This window comes from Saccopteryx leptura, chromosome 7 (genome assembly GCF_036850995.1).
Source record: "Saccopteryx leptura isolate mSacLep1 chromosome 7, mSacLep1_pri_phased_curated, whole genome shotgun sequence".
In the NCBI taxonomy this organism is placed as follows: domain Eukaryota; kingdom Metazoa; phylum Chordata; class Mammalia; order Chiroptera; family Emballonuridae; genus Saccopteryx; species Saccopteryx leptura.
The window spans coordinates 86,315,213-86,342,262 of record NC_089509.1 but is presented as its reverse complement, the minus strand read 5'-3'; the positions used below and the strand labels follow the sequence as shown (position 1 = coordinate 86,342,262).

The 27,050-nt window shown below is 43.3% G+C and overlaps 1 protein-coding gene and 1 long non-coding RNA gene across 3 annotated transcripts in view; one reads left to right on the top strand and one right to left on the bottom strand.

Moving 5' to 3' along the window:
• The window catches only part of SPATS2L (spermatogenesis associated serine rich 2 like), a 182,753-nt gene extending 166,759 nt beyond the window's left edge, over positions 1–15,994 (bottom strand). The window contains exon 1 of one of the 2 annotated variants that reach the window (XM_066345597.1): positions 15,919–15,994. The gene's annotated coding sequence lies outside the window, so the exon portion shown is untranslated. Of the gene's footprint in view, positions 1–15,283; positions 15,561–15,918 lie in introns of those variants that run through there. The other variant, XM_066345600.1, reaches the window with a different exon arrangement.
• A 7,758-nt stretch (positions 15,995–23,752) lies between these two features.
• On the top strand, positions 23,753–25,488 carry LOC136378553 (uncharacterized). The gene is made up of 3 exons (XR_010746620.1): positions 23,753–23,822; positions 24,415–24,579; positions 25,323–25,488. It is a non-coding gene; the product is annotated as an uncharacterized lncRNA (long non-coding RNA).
• The last annotated feature ends 1,562 nt before the right edge of the window (positions 25,489–27,050 follow it).

The following is a 27,050-nucleotide window of genomic DNA, read 5'->3' as shown; positions in this document are numbered from 1 at the left end:
GCCTTTTAGTAAATCTGTCAAAAGAAAAAAAATAATGCAATCTAACAGTTACTCCAAATTAATCTCATTTCTCTTCAGAGAAGAGGGTCTGTAATTGGCAGTAGGTTGACCAACCATGATAACTTTTACTTAGGCATTTGACTAAATCTTTCCTGACTGTATTCTACTAGACGTGTCCTCTTAGACAACCTGGGGATGAGAGAATAAACACAAGCAAAGTGTTATCAAACTAGTTTTAAAAAACTAACAGAATTCACATATTCATGTTACTAAGTCTCCTCTAGGTCAAAGGGCTCTCTCTTTGGCTTGTGTTGGGACCAACATTTTACCAATGACAGAGAAGACGCCATTCTCAAATGGGTAATTGATAAATAAGTAAAAGAAGTACCATTTATGAGTTGATTCTTTAAAAATTAGAATTCAAAAATGTCCTGAGAGGAAAAAGAATTCACATAAAAAGACAAAATGGAACAAGGATAAGGTTCACACAATTAACTACACAAGGACAAAATAAGGGAGACATGGCTTTGTAGCAGTTGGTTAGCAAAAGACATGGAGGAGGCCTGACCAGGTGGTGGCGCAGTGGATAGAGCGTTGGACAGGGATGCCGAGGACCCAGGTTCGAGACCCCGAGGTCACCAGCTAGATCAGGGGTCTCAAACTCAACTCAGCATGTGGGCCGCAGAGCAAGATCACAGCCGTTCGGCGGGCAGCACTAGGTCTACAAAAGGCAACTGTTACACAACACTTTTCTCACTGCAGTTGAAAACAAAAAAAAATCAGTACAACAAGCACAATCGTACATGCAGTTTACTCAGTGTCACAAAACGACCAGAAACTGTAGTTCGCATCACAACTGCTGTTAACTAAGCTAATATCTAGCTAGGATGCTAGAGAAATGAAAAATACAAATAGGCCCCTAGGCTTACTTAATTTTATCCAAAATATTTTGAACTTCATGGATTAGTCTGTGGGCCGCACAAAATTGTTCGGTGGGCTGCAAGTTTGAGACCCCTGAGCTAGAGCACGGGCTCATCTGGTTTGAGCAAAAGCTCACCAGCGTGGACCCAAGGTCACTGGTTTGAGCAAGGGGTCACTCGATCTGCTGAAGGCCCGCGGTCAAGGCACATATGAGAAAGCAATCAATGAACAACTAAGGTGTCACAATGTGCAACGAAAAACTGATAATGGATGCTTCTCATCTCTCTGTTCCTGTCTGTCTGTCCCTGTCTATCCCTCTCTCTGACTCTCTCTCTGTCTCTGTAAAAAAAAAAAAAAAAAAAAAAAAAAGACTTGGAGGTTTGAGCTCCAAAAAAAGACTCCCTGAACAAGGGAGGCAACAGCAGCCTGGGTATCTACTGCTCAGAGAATCCAGGGGTAGGGCGTTGCCTTCAAATTGCCTCACTTTTACAATGGCACAAGCAGACTGGCGGGTCACCAGAGGAGTGTTAACAGGCTGAGGAGTCTGTTGAAAGAACTGGGACAAAGGAAGCCTGAAAAGAGAAGACTTTGAGTAGGAAATACCGGAGCCATGCTCAGATATTTGAAGAGCCACCACACAGAAGACACAGGTCTATCAAGGGCACCCCAGAGGGCGATGGAAGGCAAACGGGGAAGCTGTAAGGAGGCACAACTCAGTAGATTTGTTCTCCTGTGCTTGATAATGAGTATCGGTCCAACCACAAATGAGACAGGCCCAAATCTAAAGGGGCTTCAGCTCTAGGTGCCCTGCAGGCTCCTGTCAGCAGAACCGCTCAGCATCACAAAATTGTGAACTCCTTTTTCTGGGCAGAGTTCAAATGGCAGCTGGTTGACTGGGACACTGTGGAAGGCATTCTTGCATTTGGGAGCAATCTGAGACCGTGGCACCCACTATCCCTCCAATGCTCACATTCTAGGCTCCTAATTTCCTATTGGTAACTTTCGTGAAGGTACTCCTAGTACATTTACTTAAGCAGTATCTAAATATGCCTTGCTTTAATAAATGAGAAATAACTATAAATTGAAATGCAATCCAGAAGAGTCCAGAAATGCAATTCTACCAAAGTTTAGAAATTAGAAATTAACGTTGTCACGATACCTTTAGTTGATATTATCTATTGCAGCTGAAAGAGTTCTTGCTCTGAGACTACCGTAACAATAAATGGATTTATATATTCAATGCCACAAACCGGCACTAAGTAATCTTTTTAATGCTTTTATTTTTAATTTTGAGGCTGTAGATTTACATTTTCCTCCTTGCGTGTTCACAATTTTAATATGACACTATACTAGGGTTCCAGTATTACAGCGGGGGAAATCACTGGCAGCCAATGCATGTGCTGAACCCAGACCACAATCCAGACTTCAAAGGGGAAAAAATGAGGAAGGACAAAGTCCTGCCAGACCTGGACATGAGCAGGCACAGTAGCCAGCGTAACATCTTCTGCTTTCCCCTCTAAAAATTATAGGGCTGCCCACATTTCTATGATAAATACTCATTGATCAGAAGTGGCAGTACGTCAGATCTGACTATCTCACCACTGTTTATGGCACTTCAATAAATGGGTTTTCTCAGTTATGTATTAGCAATCACTGTAACATATGACAGTCAGCCCACACTGAGAACAATATTGCCTCCAATCAAAACCATTCTTCCTTGGTATACTAAAGCTTTCTCCCCTTTCTTATAAGCAACAAAAGCTACAACAAAAGAACTTCCCAAACACGCACAGTTAAAGAAAGAATGGCTCCAGCAAAATGAGTGTGAAATCTGTCCCTGATGTCTAATTTGTATCTGAATCTTCCTTTTCAGGTTATTTTAGTGGCTTCCTTTATTTGTAGTTTGTCAGCAAAGAATAGAAATACAAGTTTATTTTGATGGCGGTGTACCTGACTATTCAGAGATGCAAACACTTGATTTGTTTATTCTTACATTATCCTGGCATAAGATGTAAACATGCTTTTTTTCCATGGCCTCATGCTGTATTCATAATCACAGATGTGTACTTTCACAAATGCAAACCTTTAGGCAAGACTGGCCTTAAGCAAAATGTGAAAGCAACTTCCTTCTGGTCCTTTTTTGCCCTTGGAAGGTGGAATCTGGGCCAGGGGCTCAGATTCCTTGTCTTCTTCCTCACCAGTCTCAGGAAAGGGTCTAATTATACATCCTTAGGAGCACATGTCTAAACTACTACTTAGCTTAGGCCATGCTGCTGAGCATTTTCTCTCTTGTTTTAGTCAAAATAAAAACACAACAAAACAAATAGGTATTATTGTCACGTCATACATGAAAAAACTAGGGTCCAGGAAGGCTAAATAATTTGCTCAAGTTCACATAGCCAGCCAATTACACGAGTCAAAACCAGGTCATTCAAGTACCACATTTGTCCTCTTTTTCCTCTAAACTGTACTGGTCTTAGAAGAAGGGCCAGAGTTTTTATAACAAGCTTTCCCATATTAGAGAACAGGAAAGTGGAACTGGTGATATTTGAAGTGCCCTTTGGATTCTGCAATCACATCATAAAGGCAGCCACCCTTTTTTATCCACACACAAGCCTAGACTTCCCACAGGAGACACAGAAGGGGATGTATCACAATTTAGAAAAATATCATCCCTATACTTGCCTTCCTCTTTTCTTCCCAAGTTGCACATATGGTATAAATGGGAACTAGAGACCAGTGGGCAGCCAGTTAGCAAGCAGTGTTTGGTGTCAGCGGTCTGGAACCAGGGAACGGCCAGTATCCAGACAAGCTAGTCAGTTCCACAAAAATCTGTTAAACTGCGTTTCCTGCCCATGGTTGGCAAACTTGAAAGAAGCCAGGAAGGGAGAAGCAGGGACTTACCCCATGCCTGGTAGCCCCCCGGCAAGACTACTGTCTTAAGAAGGCCTGGAGATATATAATGGCACATTTACCCAAAACAATTTGGGACTCCTACACAGAACTCAAAGCAGGGACTTGGGAATGTAGGAGACAAAATGGAACCTGAGCACCATGTGAAAATCTGGTTACCCAAGAATGAGGCTGAGTTATGGCTTCCTAGGTAAATTGTCCGGGCAAGGCAAACAGCACGGTCAGTCAGATGGACAGTCACTCAGGAAACTGTGAGCCTTCTACATGGGGCCTAAGCTGGTCCCCAACCCTGCAAGTGGGGGAGAAATAATCACACGAGGGTGATCTCTACTTTCTCAGGCCATTTTCTACAGATGTATGGCTTTCATACTTTTGTTTTTAAGCACAAGAATCTTTCCCCTTAACAGAATCTTATGCTAATGCCTAATATGTAAAAGCAAAGAAAAACACCTGCTCAGGGCATTTTTTGCAGAAGCCAGGGGTTCAACAGCACACAGCATGCATACTACCGGGAGAGTGCAGAGTCACGCTGCCTATTGGACCTCAATGGAATCTGATCCGGCTGAATCCTTCTCCTGATAATCATGGCTTCTTCTCCTCACCCCCAGGTCTCTCCCTCCTGCTCCAAAACAAGAAGCTCTGGTTTCCTATCACTGGCTGACTTTCCCATTGTGAAAACATAAAGTTCTGCATATCTCATAGGACACGACACATTATTTTCGGGCTTGACAGCCTCAAAGCCTTTGGGGTCAATTGATGCACAGATTACTGCCCTCGGTATTGTAAGGCAGTGGTCCCCAACCCCTGAGCCGTGGACCAGTACTGGTCCGTGGGCCATTTGGTACCGGTCCGCAGAGAAAGAATAAATAACTTACATTATTTCCGTTTTATTTATATTTAAGTCTGAACGATGTTTTATTTTTTAAAAATGAGCAGATTCCCTCTGTTACATCCGTCTAAGATTCACTCTTGATGCTTGTCTTGTAAGTTCGACAATTATATTTAAAAATACCAGTTTTTACGCCAGTCGCATAATTTTTTGTGCATTTATCCCTCCCACCCTAAAGGCTGGTCCGTGAAAATATTTTCTGACATTAAACCGGTTCGTGGCCCAAAAAAGGTTGGGGACCACTGTTGTAAGGCATACCTAACTTCAGAGCACTTACCAGTTGTTTGCTATGTCATTTTGTTTAATGCACAATGACGGTGGGATGTACCTATTATTGAGGCTCAAGACCCATTGATTCATCAACTTGCTCAGGATCCTAGAGCTATCCAGTAAGAGAGCCGGGACTCAGCCCACTGGGAAGGGTCAATGGCAGGATGGACAGCTCAGAGACACAGCAGCTCTTGGCATTCTGCCTGGCACCTTACAGGTGGGAAGCTTCTGTGAAATGTGACTCCACTTGCCCTTTCTTGCTCCTACCATCTGTCTCAGATCCTTCTCCTAGCATACAAGTATCCCTGCTGCCCACTCCTGACAGTGACTAGGGAGACAGATGTGCTTTAATGGTGACTTCAGTTCTGTGCTCATTGTACGAATAACTTGGCTGTCGCTTTCACAATCTGTCTCTCTGATTCTGAATCTTATCTAAAGCACTTTATATCTCTGGATTTAAGAAACTGAGCAATTGCTGCTTCTCTATACCTGTAGGGCTGACTTAGTCATTCAAAAAGCTCATGGGTCTGGCTCTTGTAGGATGTATCTCTTGGGAATGAGATGTTCTATAATATGCTATCCAGTAGAACTATAATGTGCAGGCAATTGAAAGTATTCTAACAGTCATGTTAAAAAAATTAAAAAGAAATATGCAAGATTGATTTTTTTTTTTGGTATTTTTCTGAAGTTGGAAACGGGGAGGCAGTCAGACTCCCGGCATGTGCCCGACCGGGATCCACCCAGCATGCCCACCAGGGGGCGATGCTCTGCCCATCTGGGCGTTGCTCTGTTGCAACCAGGGTCATTCTAGCACCTGAGGCAGAGGCCAAGGAACCATCCTCAGCGCCCGGGCCAACTTTGCTCCAATGGCGCCTTGGCTGCGGGAGGGGAAGAGAGAGATAGAGAGGAAGGAGAGGGGGAGGGATGGAGAAGCAGATGGGTGCTTCTCCTATGTGCCCTGGCCGGGAATCGAACCCGGGACTCCTGCACGCCAGGCTGACGCTCTACCACTGAGCCAACCAGCCAGGACCACAAGATTGATTTGAATAATATATTTCATTTAACCCACTATATCCACGATATTACTGTTTCAACATGTAATCAATATTAAAATTTGCTAATGAGATATGTTCCGTTTTGTTTTGGGGTTTTTTCATATAAAGTCTTTGAACCCATGATGTATTTTGCCTTTATAGCACAACTCAATTTGGACTGGCCTTATTTCAAAGAACCAAAGCCAGATCCAGCTGGTGGCTGTGGCACCGGTCCACACAAGTCTATCTTCTCATCCCCCGTCTCATTTTTTTCCTGTCACGAGTCACTTCCTTTAGTAGGACGGTGTAGGCAGTGGGGACCAGGATCATGAGAGAAGATCTGATACACACCTGCAGGGAGAGTCCAGCTCACAAAGGAGCTTTCTACCATGCTCAGGAACTTAGATTTTATTCTGGAGAAGCAGTGACTCTGCTAAAGAATTTTAAGGAGCTGAGAGTCGTGATCAAATTTGCCTTTTAGGAAAGGCAGCAGTGTGGGAAATGGATTGGAGACAGGCCAGGCAGAAGGCAGCCAGACCAGTGACGAGGCTACTGCAGTAATACTCCAGAGGAGTGATGAGGGCCTGAACCAGGCAGCAATGGCAGCAATGGCCAGAGATGAGGGCCGAGTCAAGACAGGTCGAGAAGACAGTCTCTACAGGGCGTGTGTTCAATGAAATGTAAGGATGTGGAAGAACAAGGAATGTGCAGCAACTCCCAGATTTTAAACTTGGTGAAGTGGGTTCCATTAATTAAAATAGAGGATACAGAAGAAATATGCTAGTTGTGGAAGTGGAGTTTTGAACTCACTAAGTTGAAGATACCTGGAGCAGAGGTCAGAAGAGTCGAGGGTGGAGTTGTAGATTAGGAAATCAATGGTATGTAGGTAGTAACAAGAGAAAACAGAAGGTGAGTGGTCTCAAGGCAAACGTGAAGAGTGAGCAGTGTTGAAGAGTGAACTCTAGAGCAGGGGTCCCCAAACTTTTTACATAGGGGGCCAGTTCTCTGTCCCTCAGACCGTTGGAGGGCCGGAGTATAAAAAAAACTATGAACAAATCCCTATGCACACTACACATATCTTATTTTTAAGTAAAAAAACAAAACGGGAACAAATACAATATTTAAAATAAAGAACAAGTAAATTTAAATCAACAAACTGACCAGTATTTCAATGGGAACTATGCTCCTCTCACTGACCACCAATGAAACAGGTGCCCCTTCCAGAAGTGCGGCGGGGGCCGGATAAATGGCCTCAGGGGGCTGCATGTGGCCCGTGGGCCATAGTTTGGGGACCCCTGCTCTAGAGGATGCTAAGATGTGGAAGGAGGAAAGCAACCTACAGTCGAATGCAGGGCACTGGACAACAGAGAAAAATCAGGAGAGGAATGACTGAAAAGAGGTGGGTCAAATTTCAAGGGGCAGAGGAAGATTGTTAATACCACACAGGCCAAGAATTAAAAGAGAATCCTGGACAATGGGTCTCGTGATTTAAAGAACAGAGGTGGCTGTTATGAGAGGACAGGACTGTGGAGAGTTGGAGAGAAAGAGTAGGTGGGAGGAGCAGGTATTGCATGAAGATCTGTCTATCAAGGAGCTGCCTTCTAAAACCAGGAATGAGATGGGACATACCCAGACCACGAGGAAAGGGTCAGGGGATTGTTTGTCTCCTGTTTTTACAGAAAAACGAGAAAGACTTACCCATGCTCATGCACTGAGAGAAAGGTTGGTTGAGACCTTGAAGAAAAGAAAGATAATGGAGCAAGGTCCCTGAGGAAGCAGGAGGGGAAGCATCCTGAGAAATCGCCTCAGAGTGGAAGAGGGTACAGGGAAGAAAAGGCGCGGGGAAGAGCCCTTGTCATTTCTAAGGAAGACGTAACACGACCATTGCAAAACATTTATTCTTTGTTTAGAAATATAAATGAAATATAATTACACACGAAGACATTTGTTTTTAATAGCACCGTGTATCATGTAGAAAATCAGATAAACATAGAAAGAAGTCACTAGTTTTCTGAAGCTCCAGATCTGCAGTCCTGAAATATTACCAAGTTTCTCACACACCTTTGGACTTCGCCTAAACATCACCTCAGGTGACAGTCATCACCTGGGAGAGCCAGAGTGGTTGTTTAGAGCTGGTAGCCTCTCTGATTGGTTGATGTCCAGTGCTGAACGGGTAAATTTTCTCAATGTCACCATGCATTACCTCACAGGGAAGGGTAAGAAAAAAGCTGGGACTGGGGACCAGGCACCAAACAGATCCATCCGCCCCTTACCAACTCTGCAGATTCAATCAAGCTATGTGACTTCCCTGAGCTTCAGTGTCCTCTTTGTAAACGGACACCTGATCCCTACCTTACAGGATCATGTGAGGTTTAAATGAGATGATCACTAAGTGTTCACTATCATGATGATGATGATAATTGTATTCACTTTGTTCTGATCTTCTAAGAATTGAGTGTGCTGCCTGACCTGTGGTGGCGTGGTGGATGAAGCATTGACTTGGAATGCTGAGATCGCTGGTTCAAAACCCTGGGCTTGCCCGGTCAAGGCACAAACAACAAGCAATCCATGAACGACTAAAGTGAAGCAACTAAGACTTGATGCTTCTTGTTCTCTCCCCTCCTCTCTCTGTAAAATCAATCAATAAAATTTTAGAAAAAAAAAAAAAAAGAATTGAGTGTGCTGGTAATGAATTAATGCTTTGCAACACTTAGCATCTTGATTCTTCAAGAGAATTGAAGAATCAATCTTATGTTCGGAAGGGCCCTTTAAATTCCTAAAATACTAATGGCCATCCAATGTTTGTATCCTGTCTTCATCCAGTGCATACTCACTCTCTGCCCTTAAACTGCCTGGGCTTGACACCTGTTCCGCAACTTACTGGTAACTCTAACCTCCTAGGCTTCAGTATTGCTCTTCAGAACAAAAAATAAATAAAAATGGAGGTAATTAGAATTAGCATATATATATATATATGTATATATATATATATACATATATATATATATACTTCAAAGCACTGCTTTGAGGAAGGAGATAATGCATGTATTTAAATGAGACATTGATTAGGTATAACCTATTAAGTGCATTTAGTTATGGGGGACTTACCATCTAATGAAATAGTACAATCAATAATAGACTACTTTCTTTATATTGACCCCAAATTATTCTCCTTGAAACTTATACCCATTGGTCCCAGTTTTATAGTCCATGGGGGCACTTCTACAAAACAGACCTAGGGTTCTATATAACAGCATGTTCGCCCATTTATTGCACTCTGCTAGGTACACTGGGCAGAGTCCCACACATGACTGGCTTCTTGGGAACACAATCAGACAGGCATTCCTTACTTAAATTACCATGAGAGTTTCAACTTTCCATCATGTTTCCATAATGCAGAAGGCCTTTTTCAGCATTCTAAGCAAGTTGGACGCTACCCAGGAATGCACTGGTTATACTGTTTACAAGATTTATTTTGTACTTTATGTCATGGTCAGTTCCACACTTGGCACCCAAAGTAATTATTGCAGGTGTCTATACATCCTAAAGTTTCATTATTGAACACTGCAGACCACCAGTGCCCAGGAGAGACCTGACATACTACTGAGGTTAGAGTCAAAAGACTCTGGCATGCCTGCCCTGAGCTGCCCCGACTCTCCCACCCTTGTATTTCCAATAACAGCTACTGAATTCTTACCCGAATCCTTTCCATAATCAGCTCGAACAGTTATCACTTTGGGCAGGTCCTGCCACCTTCTTCCCGTGCCCCTTCCCTACTCTCCCCCCAGCACACACCCAGGAGAAGGAACTTTCCCTCTGACTTCCTTAGGTCTTTATTTCTGGGATACATGTTATTTCTCGTGCTCAGTTATAAACTCCTTCCTGGCAGAAACATGCTTTGTGCAAAACGAGTCTTATTAAAGGTTTAAAGAACTGGATTTTGTCTTGAATACAATAGGATGGGTGTGGCATCTCTTCCCTATCTCAACTTTCATCTCCAGATGAGTCCCCAGATAATTTTTTTAATGTTACAAGGAAGCTTTTAAATGAATAGATTGGTTAGCCCTGCAGTAGAGTCTGGGATTTTTAAGGCCAATTAGCTGAACTTTTATATAAATAACTCTAGTCTAATTGTTTTAGTATCAAATACTGGCATAAGGCCTGCATGCTTTTATTTTTTCTCATTAAGGGCACCCATCACTCTGCCTGAAGATAACAACCTTCTTAATTCTAACTCACAACTGCCAGCCTCCATCATTATCTCAACTCTAAAAAATGCCAGGCCTCAGAATCCTCACAGCTGATGAATAGAGAGGACAATTAAAACCACTGAAAAAAATGGAAAAAACTCCCTGACAAATGCCTGTCTGTCCCTCTGATCCAATGTCAACATTAATTTCTATGTTAACAAAAATGTATCAAGGTCACGACTAGTTGTCAAGCTACAAACTAGGCCCTAGGGACACAATGGTGAGGAGTACACAGGCAATATCAAAGCCCATCATTAATAACAATTAGAAAAAAGGTTACCCTTCTGGTTTATTAATGCTATGCCCAAGAACCTGTAAATGATTCAGAGATAGCATACAAGGTACATTGGTGCCTTCAAAGAACTTGCGATCTAGTTGGGAAAGCAAGAATTAAGAATACACTGGCATAAAGGAATGGTGCAGACAAAAGGGCAGAAGAGGAAGAAACCAGTGAGGGTAACATGAATATGGCAAGCTGACTTGAACTTCAAGATTGTGGTTAGGACAGAGGGAAAAGGAAAGGCATTCTAAAGGGTAGCTCATGAACAAAATGGCACAGAGTCATCTTCGAAGGACAGTGAGGTTCGCGTTGGAGAGAAGTATAAAATAAAGTTGGTGAGTTAAACTTGGGTAAGACTGTGAGGTACATTAAAACAGGTTGAGAGGGTAGACTTTATACCAAAGGAAACTGGAGGGGAGGGCATGGAGACTATTTTAACTGGTAGAAAGAGCACTAGCTTTAGAATCAGGTAACCCGACTTCAACACAGCCTGCCTGTGAGACAATCCTTGGAGAAGAGTTCTAAGGAGAAGAGCTTTAGACAGGACAGTGTGGCGGAGGTGCACAGAAGGGGCAAACTCAGTTACAGAGAGACCAGGCTGTAGGGGCCTGGAATCACCCTAGCAAGGCGATGGCTGCGGGCCTGGCCATCAGGGGCAGTGAGGAACGCAAAGGAAATGTGGGGGCTGGCTCAGGGAAACTGGTGCTAGGGAAGAGTTGACAGGACTTTGCATAGTGTTACTGAGGGAACGAAAGAGAGAGGAGCCAGGGATGGTTCGTAGGTTTCGTGTCTGGGAAATGAAGAGAATACTAAGACTGTCAAGGAAAGGAAAGCCTCTTCGTGCGAAAGGGAGAGGTGTAGCCAAGAATATGAAGTCTGCTATCAGGCAGGAGGCCTCTAGCCTGACAACACGACATCCACTATGAAAAGACCGTTCAACAGGTCAGCACTCAAGACTTACAGATGGAAGGGCAGACGACACCATCAAATTTAAGAATTATTTTGTTAGAAACTACTATTAAACAAAAATAATGAAAATGATATAAAGAGTAAAGAGCAATACATCTTCACAGACTATTTTTCTTAACTGTGGTACTGAGAGGATCCTGTCCAGTACCACTACACTGAACACATATAATTCTGTAGAAATTCAACATATGGCCTATTTACATAACAAGCATCACAACTCCAAATTAGCCATTTTGATGTGTCAGGGAAACAACACCTTCATAGCAGACTACTTAAAAAAAAAGGGGAAGAAAAAGAAAGGTTTGTTTTTCTTCCACAATTATGTGTATTGGATTATTAACTGTATCATGAAAATCATATTTTAATTGTGTCATTACATGGTAAGACAGAACAGTGATGGAATGAAATGATTAGTTGAATTATGCACAATCACTTAGAGATCAATAAACAGACTCCATCACTCTGTCGTACTATATTTCTGCCTTCATGTCCTGTGTCATGTTTATAAAAGCTACTGTTCTGTGTACAAAAATTATAGCAGTCATATGATTCAACTGCCACAGTCAAATAATAGTAACAGGTCTCTAGAAGATGACTAGGAAAGAAGTACTATGGAGCAGTGAGTAAGCAGTATCTGTTTAATGCATACAGAACCCACCCCATTCTTATCATATGGCAAGACAGGGGTCTTACCATAAGCAACCTCAACTTCTTCCATTTTATCACACAAAACCAGAAATTCTTGTCCCAGCTCACCTTATAAGATACTGATTAAAACTGTGTAAAGCAGGGATAGTCAACCTGTTTATACCTACCAACCACCTTTGTATCTCTGTTAGTAGTAAAATTTTTTAACCGCCCACCAGTTCCATAGTAACGGTGATTTATAAAGTAGGGAAGTAACTTTACTTTATAAAATTTATAAAGCAGAATTACAGCAAGTTAAAGTATATAATAATAATTACTTACCAAGTACTTTATGTCGGATTTTCGCTAAGTATGGCAGAATAAATCTTTATAAAACAACTTACTCTAGTTAAATCTATCTTTTTATTTATACTTTGGTTGCTCCGCTACAGCCCACCATGAAAGCTGGAACGCCCACTAGTGGGCGGTAGGGACCAGGTTGACTACCACTGGTGTAAAGGAAGTAGAATAAAAACCACCTGAGTGCCTATAACACAAAAGCCATAAATGAATATTGGTTGTCAATGACAGCACAGTTCTATGATCAGAGACTGAAAAACTGGTAAAACTTAGAAACAAAAATAAGCCTTATCTTAAGATTAACTCTTGATGGAAAGGTATCTCTATTTGCACAGCAAAATTGACTTATGAGGTACTTCTGATTGGCAGAGCTTCAAAGACTGCAATGATATGGCCTAAGCATTCATTTTCTTTCCCTGATCATTTCAGAGATGGCAAAGCTGCTTCACGGACCACGGCTACCTATCCCCACAGTGGCCACTTGAAAATCAGTAAGAGCAGAGAACCCATCACAAAGGCTTTCATCACGGACCTCCCTAAGACAAAATGAACACAAAAAGGAATCTTGATTATTTTGCCTGTCCAAATAAGTATGTTAAACTATATAAATTGATTCCTAGTTTCAGAGACAGGGATTAAAGAAAGAAAATTGCTAATTAACATACTCCTTTCCTCGATGTTGAGTTTTTACTATCCTCTTAAATATTCTCTGCATTCAAGTGATTATATTTTTCTGCAAATTATCTTTGGGGCTAGTCTAGTTTGTGTGTATTTAAGCCACAAAGACCCAGACTTTTACATGCTTTTTGTTCTGCTGCTCCATAAAATAGGTTTTTAACAAAGCTTGAGTTTAATCCAAAACTCTAGAGACTGCAGCAGTAAACGCCCTGTCCAGATACAAAATCATACCCAAAGCTGATTTTTCCCCCCAGTTAAAGAACCAACAACTATTATCATACGCGGGTATTTTTATTTATTTATTTTTAACATTTTTCTATTTATTGATTGATTTTAGAGAGGAAAAGCAAAGAGAGAGACAAGCATGGATTTGTTGTTCCAATTAGTTGTGCACTCATTGGTTGCTTCTTGTATGTGACCTCACCGGGGATGGAACCCACAACCTTCGTGTATCAGGACTATGCGCTAACCAAATGAGCTACCTGGTCAGGGCTCAAACACAAGTATTTTTAAACACTACAGTTAATTAGTAAAACTGTCCACATCTGTACAATACACTGCTTTCCGATGAAGCCATACAATTTCATCAGGCCAATGAAATAGTTTACCCAGAAGGCAACTTTAGTCTTTATTTTCAGAGTACTGTATCTTTCAAAATAACTGTTACTTGAATATTCTTTTTATTTTTCTTAATGAAGCAATTCAGACTTCTTAGCCTTTCTTTCCCCTGCCATACTGCCATCTGCCTTATCTCTAGAAGACATAATTAATCAGAATGGCAATGAATCAATCCTTTAAGACAAACTAAAACGATATCATAAAGGACTAAGACCTTACTCTTTTCAAATACTGGTATAAAGCCTCTTCCTCTACATAGGTTCTAACATTTCAGAGTCTTTTTTCTTACTTGAGGAGAGACGAGTCAAGTTTCTAATGAAACATATTTAAAATTTTTTTTAAATAAGCAAGTGAAACTACTACACAACATTTTATGTAAAAAAAAAGAGATTGAAGTTCACTGGTTCTCAAGCCGCAGAGATTTTGTAACATACCGGTACTCAAAGGAAAATGCTGCACAAAAAGAATCATTACGGTGTCAGGTCCCCAAAACCTTGGCATCAACTAAAATCAAGAATGCTGGGAATTGAAAGCTTCTGAAGTTGGGAACACACACCAACCCCCCCAAGAACAGGAAGCCTCCTCTCCTGAGGATGGGAGTCTTCGGTCGCTGCCCCGTCCAGGTGAAGTGGAAGCCCTTCCCCTCCTACGTAAGTGCTAACAACCGACCCGAGTGAGAGCGAGCAGGAGGGCGAGCAGGCGGGTCGCGTCGTGCGGAGAGAGCGGGACGGACCTCCCCGCGCCTCGGCAACAGCCGCTGGCCGTCCCGGCTGCGGTCCCCGCACAGTCCAGACCCGCCGCCTGCGGGCTCCGCGTCCCCGGCCCGACCCTGCGGCGCGACCGCTTCCTCCCGCGGCCGGTCGCTCGGCATCTACCCCCATCCCCCGGCCTGCACCCGCGGCGAGCCCGCGGACACTGGGGGCCCGTGCAGCCCGCTCCCGCCGGCGTCCAGGGCGCGGGGCCACGACGGCCGGCGGGACGGTCTGCCGAGGCGGCAGCTCCTCACTCGCGGAGAGCGGGCTGCGGCGCCGGCGGCCGGCGGGGTGGGTCACTCCGCTGAGCCAGGGGAAGGGGGCGCTCGCGCCGGGGAGGGCAGAGCAGGGGCCGCGGCCGGTCCGGATCCCGGGAGGGAGGGTCCACGTCGGAGCGCGGCGGCCACAGGCTCGCCCGGGGCGCGCAGCGGGGCAGCGGAGCCGGCGCCTCCTCCCGCCCGCCCGGCCACAGAAAGGAAGGACCGCGACCTCCGCGTCCGGTCCGCCCCGCCAGCCGGCGTCGGCGCCCCGCGGGGGCCACACCCAGCGCCCCGGGAGGCGGCGGAGGCTGGGCAGCCCGCGCGGCCGGACCGAGCCACCGTCCCGGCCGCGCAGGCCCCGCCGCGTCCGCCAGAGTCCCGCGTCCCGGCTCGGGCCCGGCGGGCGGGCGGGCGCGCGGGGAGGGGACCCCGGGCGGCGGTGGCCAGGAGCCCCGGGCTTACCTGGGAGCCGATCGTCGGGCACTCTGCCCGGGCCGGGGACCGGGTCCGGGGGCGCGGTCGCCGGGGGAGGCGCGGCGGCGGCGGCGGCCCCTGCGGCGCGGAGGGCGGGCCGAGCGGGAGCCGCTGCCTGGGCCGCGCGCCGTCCGGAGCTGGCCCCGCGCTGCCGGCGCTCGCGGCGGAGGGCGCAGCCTGCTCGGCCCCCCGCCTGGATTCCTTCGCTGCCACAACTCCGGCGCGGCCGGCCGCGCGCAGCGCCGCTCCCGCCCCTCGCAGGCTCGCGGCCGCCCCCGCCCGCGGCCCGGCCAGCCCGCCCCTCAGTGTCACTCACCCGGGCGCACACACCCGAGCCGGCGCCCCTCGCTCCCGCTCGCGCACGGCGCTGCTCACGCCTCTCTCGGGTTTTGTATCCGCTCTCACGCACGTTCTGACACAGATCCCTTCCCTCCACACGCCCTCCCGAGCTCCCTTCCCACCCCACTTTCTAGAAGAATCCCCGTACAGCTTCCGCACTTTGTTTCCTTGCCCCACACCGGCCGTCTCGCCTTCCCCAAACCTCCACCTCACTTCAACTATCCCTGTTACTGAAAGATTTTGTCACAACCGCCACGTGTTGCAGGAGAGGCACCCTCCCGTACCCAGAAGGATGAACTTTGCTCTCCGCCGTTTCTCCGCGCTGTCTACAGATGCGAGATGCTTCTCCTTTTAGGAGGCGGCGGTGCTCTCCGGTGCTGAGCCAAGCTCAGGATGTAAACAAAGGGAGCGGATTCCGAAATGACCGAAGAACTAGGCGCGGAAAAAGTACTGGGGGTCGGGTCTGACCTTGGAAACCCAGCGAACCCGGAGTGTTGCGGCCCCTCCCGCTCGCTGCCGGTTCCCACTGGGCTTCTGGATGATGGATTGCCCTAAACGTGTATGATAACCAAGTTCCGGATCGACACATGGGCATCAGCCCGTGGGTTTCTGCCTAGCAGAACAGTAGTCCGGAGAGTAAAGGCAGTTTCTCAATCATCATTCGTGATGGAAGCACTTTAGATAACACACCTCTTCCAAAGGCAGTAGAGTGAAATGCAGGCAGCTCTCCAATTCAGTATTTTTTTTTTTAAAGGATGATTTCTTAGCCTCCCTTTCTCTGAATACCAATAACTCTTTCTCAGCGGCTCCTTGGAGCCCCTTAAAAATATCAGACCAGAGTTGGTTATGCTTCTCATGCTCCAAACTCCAAGGGGCCTCTAAGTGTACAGCAGAATGGTGTATAACCCGATATTCAGGAATCATAATTTGAAATAAAATACAAACACCTTTCTGGCAAAGTTCAAATCTGCTAACACAATGTGCCCCACTTGACGAAGCGCAACCATAATAAGAAATGGGCTAATAGTAAAGGAATACATTTTCTTAAGCGACTTGTGGTGTTTGTTCTTGTTACAATGGATGGGTGTATGGAGTCATATAATTTATTTAACAAGCATTTGTAAGTGCCTTATAAGTATTAACTTTATTTAATCCTTTAAACAATCCTTTTAGGTAAGAATATATTTTTGTCTGTATTTACAAATAAAGAAACTGAGGCACAGAGAGGATAAATAACTTGCCTGAGTTATTTAGCTAGTAAATGGTGGAGGGAGGATTTGAACCTGTAATCTGACCCTGCCTATACTGCAGATAGGAAAACTTGCTTCTGGAAACCGTATTACCTAAAACTATAAGGCAGGGGTCCCCAAACTTTTTACACAGGGGGCCAGTTCACTGTCCCTCAGACTGTTGGAGGGCCGGACTATAAAAAAAAACCTATGAACAAATCCCTATGCACACTGCACATATCTATTTTAAAGTAAAAAAAAAACAAAAAAACGGGAACAAATACAATATTTAAAATAAAGAACAAGTATATTTCAATCAACAAACTGACCAGTATTTCAATGGGAACTATGCTCCTCTCACTGACCACCAATGAAAGAGGTGCCCCTTCCGGAAGTGCAGTGGGGGCCGGATAAATGGCCTCAGGGGGCCGCATGTGGCCCGTGGGCCGTAGTTTGGGGACCCCTGCTATAAGGGATAAACAACATCCTATTGCTTATTAAATTTAGGTGAAAAGATAACTTATAACTATTTAACTTGGAATTTGATGCACCTTTTAGATTCTCTGTTGAAATAATTTAAGTTTTTGGGTTCCCTCATAATTAGAATTCCCAAATAAATAACAAATTATTGCTTTCTTAAGAAAGGTTTTTGAAAATAACACTGAACTCAGTTTTTATTTCTTCCTCCTACCACTTCATAGTCTTCTCAGGACTCCAGCTCTAACTTGCTTGGTAAAGTCGGAAAGAAAAATGCTTTTAAGAACTGGATATGACCAGAGGGAAGAAAGAGTTGTCTGAAGCTTATACATGGCCTTTTACATTTGAGGCCTATTTCCCAGTTAGTTGGTAGGAGCCATAAGAATAATTGGTATGTGTGTTGAGAGCAAAAAATGTTAAAGCATTGAATTAATGAAAAAAAATGTAGAAAAAGAGAATAGTAGTAGCCACTGTACCACAAACTAGACTAAAATAATTTCTCTACTGGGAATGGAGGTTTAGTCCATGAAAAGACAATTATAAAGTAACTAAAGGAAATCGTTACAGCTTTCAAGAGTTAGCTAAGGGATCTAGCAAAAGAAATCAGACTTTTAAAAGTTTTATAGACAGTGAGTTTGAAATCAAACTTAAATCCTTTGCTGTTTAAATAAATTCACTCTGGAAAAAATGAAAATTTCTGGGGGAGAGGGTTTAAAATGCTTATTAAAGAGTGTGTAAACACTTCTTGCACATTAAATAACAAAGCAGATTTTGATGAGTTAAGCATAAATGATTTTAAAAATATATGAGTTACATTCCTGTAATTACATGGAGATGTGCAAATCCAAAGAAATAGAATATGAAGAAATATGTATTGTTGGTACTAGACCAAGTCACTGAATTCGAGTAACCCTTGCAATTCTAAGTCACTGAATTCTGACCAATGTTGAAAATTTATTTGAAAAATGACATCATTTGAAATTTTGATTAGGAGGTTATCTCTATAATGGTAGTATGATTCAGTTGTTCAAAATTATTCTTTATGATTATAATCCATGAATCTCTTTTTACTGTTTTCAAAACTATATAGAAAAATGAGGGTTGTGTCTTAAGCAAACAAAATATTAGTTTATGTTTTAATATTTCCATATAGGTATTTTTAATGTGTCTGCTGCTTTCTTCCATATTGTCATCTATACTCTTTATCCAGTGTGTTTCATTGTGAGTGTAGGAGAACAATGACATATCCTTCAATGAGGCTGACTGTTTCTATGCAGAATTGATTTCAGCAAAATGCCATATTCTCTACTTTCCACCCCTAGATTGTGCTGCGTTCCTGACTCTCTAGGCATGGTCATCCAAGGCAAGGTTCACATCTGTCGAATTAGCTCACATCTCACAAGCCTGTTTTAGGCCATCGTCAGTGGTCTCTATTAGAATTTTGGCATCTGGATCAGTAGTGGGGCCAGAGAGTGATTTTAGTTGCTAGGCTCCAGACTGCTATTCAGACCTAACAGAAAGTCTGTCATCTAGAGTTCCTTGACTTGGACTAGGTGCAGTGACTGGGTGAAATCTGCATGATCTCACTTAGGGAAGAAATTAATGTGGTGTCTGTGTGTGAGTGTGGTATTCATTAGGGCTGTTCACAAATATTCCAGCTCTGCTTCCTTTGAAGCACATGATAAAATTGCACTTCCCCACCCTACTGAAGGGCAGTGTAGCCCTGCAACTTGCTTCAGCCACTGGAAGGCGATGGAAGTGATGAATTGTCAGCTCTGGGCAGAAGTGAAGAACTTGAGCATATCACCACATTCTCTTTCCCACTAGTACTGCAACCAGCAAGGTGCCTGGTGGTGGCTGCTCCATTGGAATGGAGTAAATGATGGTAGCAATGCCACTTCTGCTGACCGTTATGGATATAAAATATGAACAAAAATAGTCATTTTTTTTGTTTTAACCTACTGAGATTTAGGGGTGTTTGTTTTTTCAGCATAATCTAGCCTATTCTAATTAAAAATAGGCAGTAAGAAACAAATAATTGCAGGGCACATGGTGGCAGAGAGTGGCTAATAATTCTACAAATCTGTTTCTCTTTTTTTCCTGGATGTACAACTAATTTATATTTCAGCCTCCTATGTAATTAGGCGAGGTCAAGTCACTGAATTCTGACCAGTGAGATGTAGATGAAAGCTTTGTAATCCACTTCCAGTCTACACCCATGGAAAACCTGTGTGATAACCTCTTCTCCATCAGCCACTTGGAAACTAAGGTCTCTGAGACACCAGAGCAGGAGTCAGCAAACTGTTCCTATAAAGGGCGATATAGTAAATATTTTAGGCTTTCTGTGTCAGTGGTCTCTCACAAGTACTCAGCTCTACTCTTTTACAGGAAAGCCATCATAGACAACTGGAAATGCTTGTATTCCAATAAAATTTTATTTCCAAAACAGACAGTGGGTTTGTGTGCTGCGTGCAGTAATTTGTTGACTGCTTACCTAGAGGAAGGTAGAAACACAGGATGGAAGGGATCCGAGTCTCTGAGTCATTCTACTGTGTCTACTTGCTAAACACCCACATTGAAATGTTATCTTAATTAAAAACAAACAAACATAAACTCTCTGTTGAGCCTGACCGTATGGTGGCGCAGTGGATAGAGCGTCGGACTAGAATGCAGAGGACCCAGGTTCGAGACCCCGGGGTCGCCAGCTTGAGCGCAGGCTCATCTGGTTTGAGCAAAGCTCACCAGCTTGGACCCAGGGTTGCTGGCTCAAGTAACCCTTGCAAGGGGTTACTCAGTCTGCTGAAGGCCCACGGTCAAGGCACATATGAGAAAGCAATCAATGAACAACTAAGGTGTCACAGCAAAAAACTGATAATTGATGCTTCTCATCTCTCTCCGTTCCTGTCTGTCTGTCCCTATCTATCCCTTTCTCTGACTCTCTCTGTCTCTGTAAAACAAACAAACAAACAAAAAAACCCCTCTGTTGAGTTAAGCATAACTAATATACTATCCTAGTCCATATTTCAAGAAAAAATCCATAGGTATTATCAATCTAAACAAAGAAAACTATAAAAGGCTAAAAAAAAATACAGCAGGTCCTCCGGTTACGACAGTCTCAACATACAACATTTTGATTTTATGATCACTTTCATAAAAACTTTAAAAAATTGAGACGGCTGTGTCTCAGCTTAAATCATTAGTGTGGTACTTATAGACTACGTGGGTGAACTAGTTTGTGTGCAACAAAAGAATACGTAGAAATGTGTACAACACGGTATGTTTATGTCCTTTTCCTTTTTCTGTGGCTTAGTTGTGTTTTTAAGTTCTAGATTATGATTTTACAACTGTGTTAGGATAGGTAAGTGACTTAGTCTAGGGTGTGTTTCAACTTACACCAAAATTCAGGTTACATCACTATCATAGGAACAGAACTGTGTCATAACCTGTGGACCCGCTGTATAGAAGATTCTTTTATACCGTGGGTTATCTTTAGAATACTAGTTAAAATTCTAGAAACTGTAACAGAAAAGGTCAAACATATTTGACTAAAAAAACCACCCATGACATTTCTGTAAAGGGTACCATAAAAAATGTTATTTAATGGGAGAAAATATATGCAATACACAAACAGAACAGGAAGCAGTTAATATGCAAAATAACAAATAGCTTCTAGAGGTCAAGACGAAAAAGAGAAGCAGCAAAATAAGAAAACGGAAACAGGATAGGAAGAAGTTATTCTCAAAAGAAGGAATATGTGCTAATATGCATATAAAAACACACTCAACCTCAGAACGATCAAAGTATAAATAAAAAGGTAACATTTTTTACATATCAAATTGGAAAAATGTTTTACCAAGAAGTGCTTGTGAGTATGTATAAAAAAATAACTTTCATACTGAACTGACTAGAGTAAGGATTGATAAACATTTCTGGAAAGCAGTTTGGAGGGTCTATAAATATTAAGAAGGTATATACACTTTGTGAATTTCCTCTATAAGTAATCTCTCCAACTGAAATACTAAGTATGCCAAAATATATTTACATGCATGTCCATTGTAGTATTATTTCTAGGAGCCAAAAAAAATTGGACCGCACTTTAACATTTATGACTAGAGAAACGGTTAAATACATTTGGTACATATATACTGTTAAATCATAAATAGCTACTTATAAATGAGGGAGATACGTATTTGTTGACATGGAACAGTGTTAATGATATATTTTTCAGTGATAAAAGCAAGTCGGGATGATGTGTACAGTATGTGTTCTAAAAAGGGGGGTAAAGAGGCCAGAAATTGATGTATCTTGAAGGAATATGCCCTGTTGACACTGATAACCCTTGGGGACTTACATTTTTAACTTTGTATACTTTTTTTCCCATTTGTATGTCATCTTTATAATGATAAACAAAGAGTAAAAAACAGAAGTGAAGAGAGATGGAAAGAAAAGGCCATTGTAGACACTGGCCAATACAAGGGATTGAGGAACGGATGGCAGAGGAACAAAGACTTGTTGGAGACTAGCTGAGGCCAATCCAAAGGGTGAGTCACTCTCTTGGTGTTCCAATGACAGCAGATCGAGTTGTTATGAACTGGAATTAGGGTTCTGCTTGGAAATCTTCCAGAAAAGAGGAAGACGTGGGGTGGGAAGAGAAAGGATAACCTTGCTGGCCTGAGGGCAAAACAAGCTGGAAACAAAGAAACAAAACAATGTCCTTTGGCTGAACTTGCTTAGTCTCTACAGGAGCTAAATATTAGGTTAGCTTTTCACTGCTTCAGATTTTTTTTTTAGGTTTAAAACCTTCTCTTCTTTCCCTGGCCGACTGTCTTGGTGGTAGAGCGTAGGCCGAGCGTGTGGAAGTCCCGGGTTCGATTTCCGGTCAAGGCACACAGGAGAAGCGCCCGTCTGTTTCTCCATCCTTTCCCCTCTCCTTCCTCTCTATCTCTCTCTTCTCCTACAGCAGCCAAGGCTCCACTGGAGCATAGTTGGCTTGGGAGCTGAGGACAGCTCCATGGCTTCTAACTCAGGTGCTAGAATGACTCCAGTTGCAACGGAGCAATGCCCCAGATGGGCAGAGCATCGCCCCCTAGTGGGCATGCCAGGTAGATCTCAGTCAGGCACATGGGGGGAGTCTGTCTCTGCCTCCCTGCTTCTCACTTCAGAAAAATACAAAAACAAACAAACAAAAAAAACTTTCTCTTCTCAGAAGCTGGTGCCTGAAATGTGTACCTAATAGTTGTGTGTGTGTGTGTATGTGTATGTGTGTTGTTTTCAAGATTATATGTCACTGTGTATTGTAGGAAGATAATCCCACATTCATTCAACCTTAGTTGTGCCAACAGGAAGACAAATGGCAGCAGTGTGTTTGGAGGTGAATAGGCTATCATTCATTCAGGATGCGGGCATTCAGTTCTCTAGTGTGTATTAGTATCTTCTGTTTACCAAGAGTAGTTTTTATCACAAATCTGATTTCTAATGAGATAGAACATCTCGTATGTTTATTAACCATTTATTTTAAGTAGTGCCATGTTCATTGGTTACTTACCAGAAAGTTTTGTTTTGTTTGCCTGTTGAGTATAGCTTGTACAATACTTTGAAATTGCCCATATCGTTGTGTATTACTTACCTTACAAACAAAGGCATCCCAGTGTTGCCTTGGATACCACACTAGAGAGGATAAAGTAAACTTGTCTGAATACCCAAACTCACTATTTAAAGAAACCTCAAGATTCCTCTGGGTCATAGCATGTGAATGCGTCCAAGGCAGATTCGGGAGGTTTTTTGTTTGTTTGTTTTCCTGGTTGGTTGTGCTCTGAGTGGTTTTGCCCAAATTTTCTCATATGCGGGCATGGCCTTGCCTAGGGTGGAACCAGAGATGTGAGGTATGCTTGTGACAGTGAAATGATGTATTAGCTGGTTAGGGCTGTCATAGCAAAGTGCCACGGTCTGAGCAGGTGGTTTAAACAAGAGGAATTTATCGTATCACAGTCCTGGAGGCTAGGAGTCTGAGATCGAGGCGTCAGCAGGCTTGGTTCCTTCTGGGGGCCGTGAGGGAGGGATCTGTTCCAGGCCTCTCCGCTTGCTTTGTAGATGGCTGACTTCTCCCTGTGTCTCTTCACATTGTCTTCTGTTTGTATACATCTCTCTTCATGTCCACATTTCTCCTTTTTATAAGGACACCACTATATTGGATTAGGGTCCACTCTAGTGACCCCATTTAATGCCCTTATCTTCAAATGAGATCACATTCTCTGGTATGGGAGGGGGGCTGTTAAGACTCTAACAAATTTTATTTGGAGAGGACACAATGCAACCATAATGACAAAGCTAATAATAAAAGTAGAGTTAGATCCTGGGTCTCTGACTGGTTACCCAGGATATTTCATTAGACCTCATCCCTCTGCATTCCAGGGTGTCTTCCCTGGCCCTTTTGCCAACGTTCCTGTGGCTCCTGAACATTCCTGCCCTGTCATCATAATTAGGTAATTGTGCATTTACCTCCTCGAGGAAACTCACATGCTCCTTGTGAGCAGGGATAATGCCTTTTGTTCCCGGTGCCTAGTACAGTACCTGATCCAGACAAGGGGAATGAATGGATGGTGAACAATGATGCAATGTTCATCTTTTAAAGAATGCCAGTCTAGGCCCTAGCCGGTTGGCTCAGCGGTAGAGCGTCGGCCTGGCATGCGGGGGATCCGGGTTCGATTCCGGCCAGGGCACACAGGAGAAGCGCCCATTTGCTTCTCCACCCCCCCCCCTTCCTCTCTGTCTCTCTCTTCCCCTCCCACAGCCAAGGCTCCATTGGAGCAAAGATGGCCCGGGTGCTGGGGATGGCTCCTTGGCCTCTGCCCCAGGCGCTAGAGTGGCTCTGGTCGCAACAGAGCGACACCCCGGAAGGGCAGAGCATCGCCCCCTGGTGGGCAGAGCATCGCCCCTGGTGGGCGTGCCGGGTGGATCCCGGTCGGGCGCATGCGGGAGTCTGTCTGTCTCTCCCCGTTTCTAGCTGCAGAAAAATACAAAATAAATAAATAAGTAAATAAAGAATGCCAGTCTACACTGCTATTTGTCTTCCAGATTGCACAACCAAATGTAAGGGAACCTACACTCCCCCCAGTGAAACAAAATGTCCCGCCAACATGAAAACTGAAAACAGCGGACAGCAGCTTCTCCATAGGAAGGTGGAATAAGAGCCCCAAATGGGGACTAAGGACCCTTATATTCAGCTGCTTCAGAAATGAAGTAAGTTCAGCCAAAGGATACTGTGCCCTACTTACATTAATAATGAGTTTTAGATTTAAAGCCTAATTTAAAAATTAGCGTTAGACAAAGTGGAAATACATCAATGAAGCTTATTCTGTGGTTAATAAATAGTGTTCGCAAAGAAGACTTGTGGAAACTGTGTGTGTTTAAAACCTGGGAAAGATAAGTCAGAAGGGCAACTTAATAACAGTCTTCAAGTGAAAATATAGGCGTGTTGATGAGCTTTTCTGTCTCTGCTGAAGACAGAACAAGAATAGTTTATGCTACTGCATGCAACGGTTTGGTTCACTATGAAGAAAGAATTTCCTAGTAGAATACCAAATATCAGGATGGCTTGGATTCCAATACAAGCAATGGTCTTACATCTTTCTGTTATTTAAATTAAAATGCCTAAACTCAATCGAGCCAAGCTCTTTCACTTACTAGCCACAAGACCTTGGAAAAGTTACATCACTTCATGGAGGGTTTGTTTCCTTAGTCATAAATGGGTTTAATTTTTTACCTCCTAGGGTTACAGGAGATTGAATGTGAAGCATGGAGTACATACCTGGCCTGTTATCAAGCACTGCAAAAATAGCATTAATAATAAAAATGATGACAAATGTTTATTAATTATTTCCTACATGCCAGCACCAGCACCATTCCAACCACTTTATGTGCTATTTCATCTTGGTTTCATAATAATCATGTAAGGTAAAAATGCTTTTATTTCTGTTTCACAGGTGACAAAACTGAGATGTAAAGGCGGTAAGCAACTTGCCCCAAACTGTGGAGCTATAAGGGCAAAGCTCTAATACTAGCCCAGGCCGCCTGTCTTTACAGCCTGTGCTGCTAGTCACGCCATTAACAACCTCTACATGATTGTAAATGTTAGCTATTCTAAAATTAAAAAATTGGCATGCTCTTTAAAAACTCATTGTCTCGTGGTTCTTAGCCTTTCATCATCCTTTTTATTTTTACTTCCATGGTTTGAATGGTTTTATTTGCTAACATACTGCAATAACTAATAATCAATTAATTTTTATTGTTATTAAGCAAAGCCATATGTAGCAAAGCTCCTGACTGACATGAGGTAACAGCATGACCTGAACTGATGTAATTCTTGTCAGAGGCAAAGCAACTTGAAAATTTCGGTTGGCACATGCAGCTCTATTATTGCAGTTTGCGCTAGCCTTTCTGAAATATCTGTAATAATTAATTGGCTCTCTTTCTCCAAATATTAAGTTCACAGAAGTTAAATAAGCTACATTAGCAGTTCTCATAAACTGTGGTCGACAATTTTTTGGATGTCTGTTTAGGGTCCAGAGTGTATTTTTAAATGATCAGATGTTAAAAGTGAATGTTTTATGGTAGGAGCCAAATGTCAAGGCACCGGACACAAGTGAGTTTGAAAGGGTTCCCTGCAGCTGGAGGCTCAGGCAGACCAGAGCGAGGAGGGTTTGGCAGGAGAATTGCCGCATGTGTGTGCACGTGCACAGGGAGCAATTATGGGTAGAAACAAGCAATGGTGTGCTAGTAAATCACCTTTCAGGAATAGAAAAGTTCCCCATTGGTAGCCTTTGCCAATTTCTATGCTGTAAGTACTTCTACCGTGGCCAATTTCAAGTTACCAATGGTTCAACACGATGTTCTAGATTGATATTTATTTTATTTATAATATATTTTTATATTTAACAATTGGCTCTGTCAAGCCAGTAGGAGCCCACTCCAGCAAACTCCTGGAAATAAACAAACAAACTTGTTTATCAGCAGCCTCAGAGGAAGAGCCTAGAGATGTTATTAGTGAGAATGAGTGTCAGCACAGGTGAAGGAGAAAGTCGAGAAAACAATTTCTGAGATGAAGTCTAAAAACTGAAGACTTGTAGCCAGAAAAATTATTCTGAACCAAGGAGGACACAAAGAGGAAAAATTTCCGTAGGTAGCAATCTGATTACTATACTGGGAATGAGGGCCTCGGATGCAGGGGCATATCCCAGACACGATGACTGACGGAGAAGGGGAGGAAGGGGAGAGGACACGCTGCGGTTCACAGCAGGAGCTGCTGGCCTCTGACCGCACGTGTTACTGTTCCGCATGAAGCTTGTCATTGCTCTTTGCTGCACCTGCTCCTTGTGCAATATGCTCATCTTTCTCTCCCAAAGGGAATCTCAAGCACCTTTGGCCATATTGGAAAATACTGTTCACCAGGAATTCCTGCAGCAGAAGTCCAAGACTAGTATCAACAACCTGCAAGGCCATGTAGGAATAATCAAGTACGTAATTTAAACCATTATGTTGACATAGCATAGAAACTCTAGAAGCAGACAGTATTTGGAGATTCAGGTGGATAATCAGAAGGCAGTTAGATTTATAAAAGTCCATCAGCAGATATTAGGGTCAGAGAGATAAAATAGGACACTGGTACAGGAAAAGAGAGAAAGTAGGAGAAATGCAAAGGTTTCTAAGCTGAG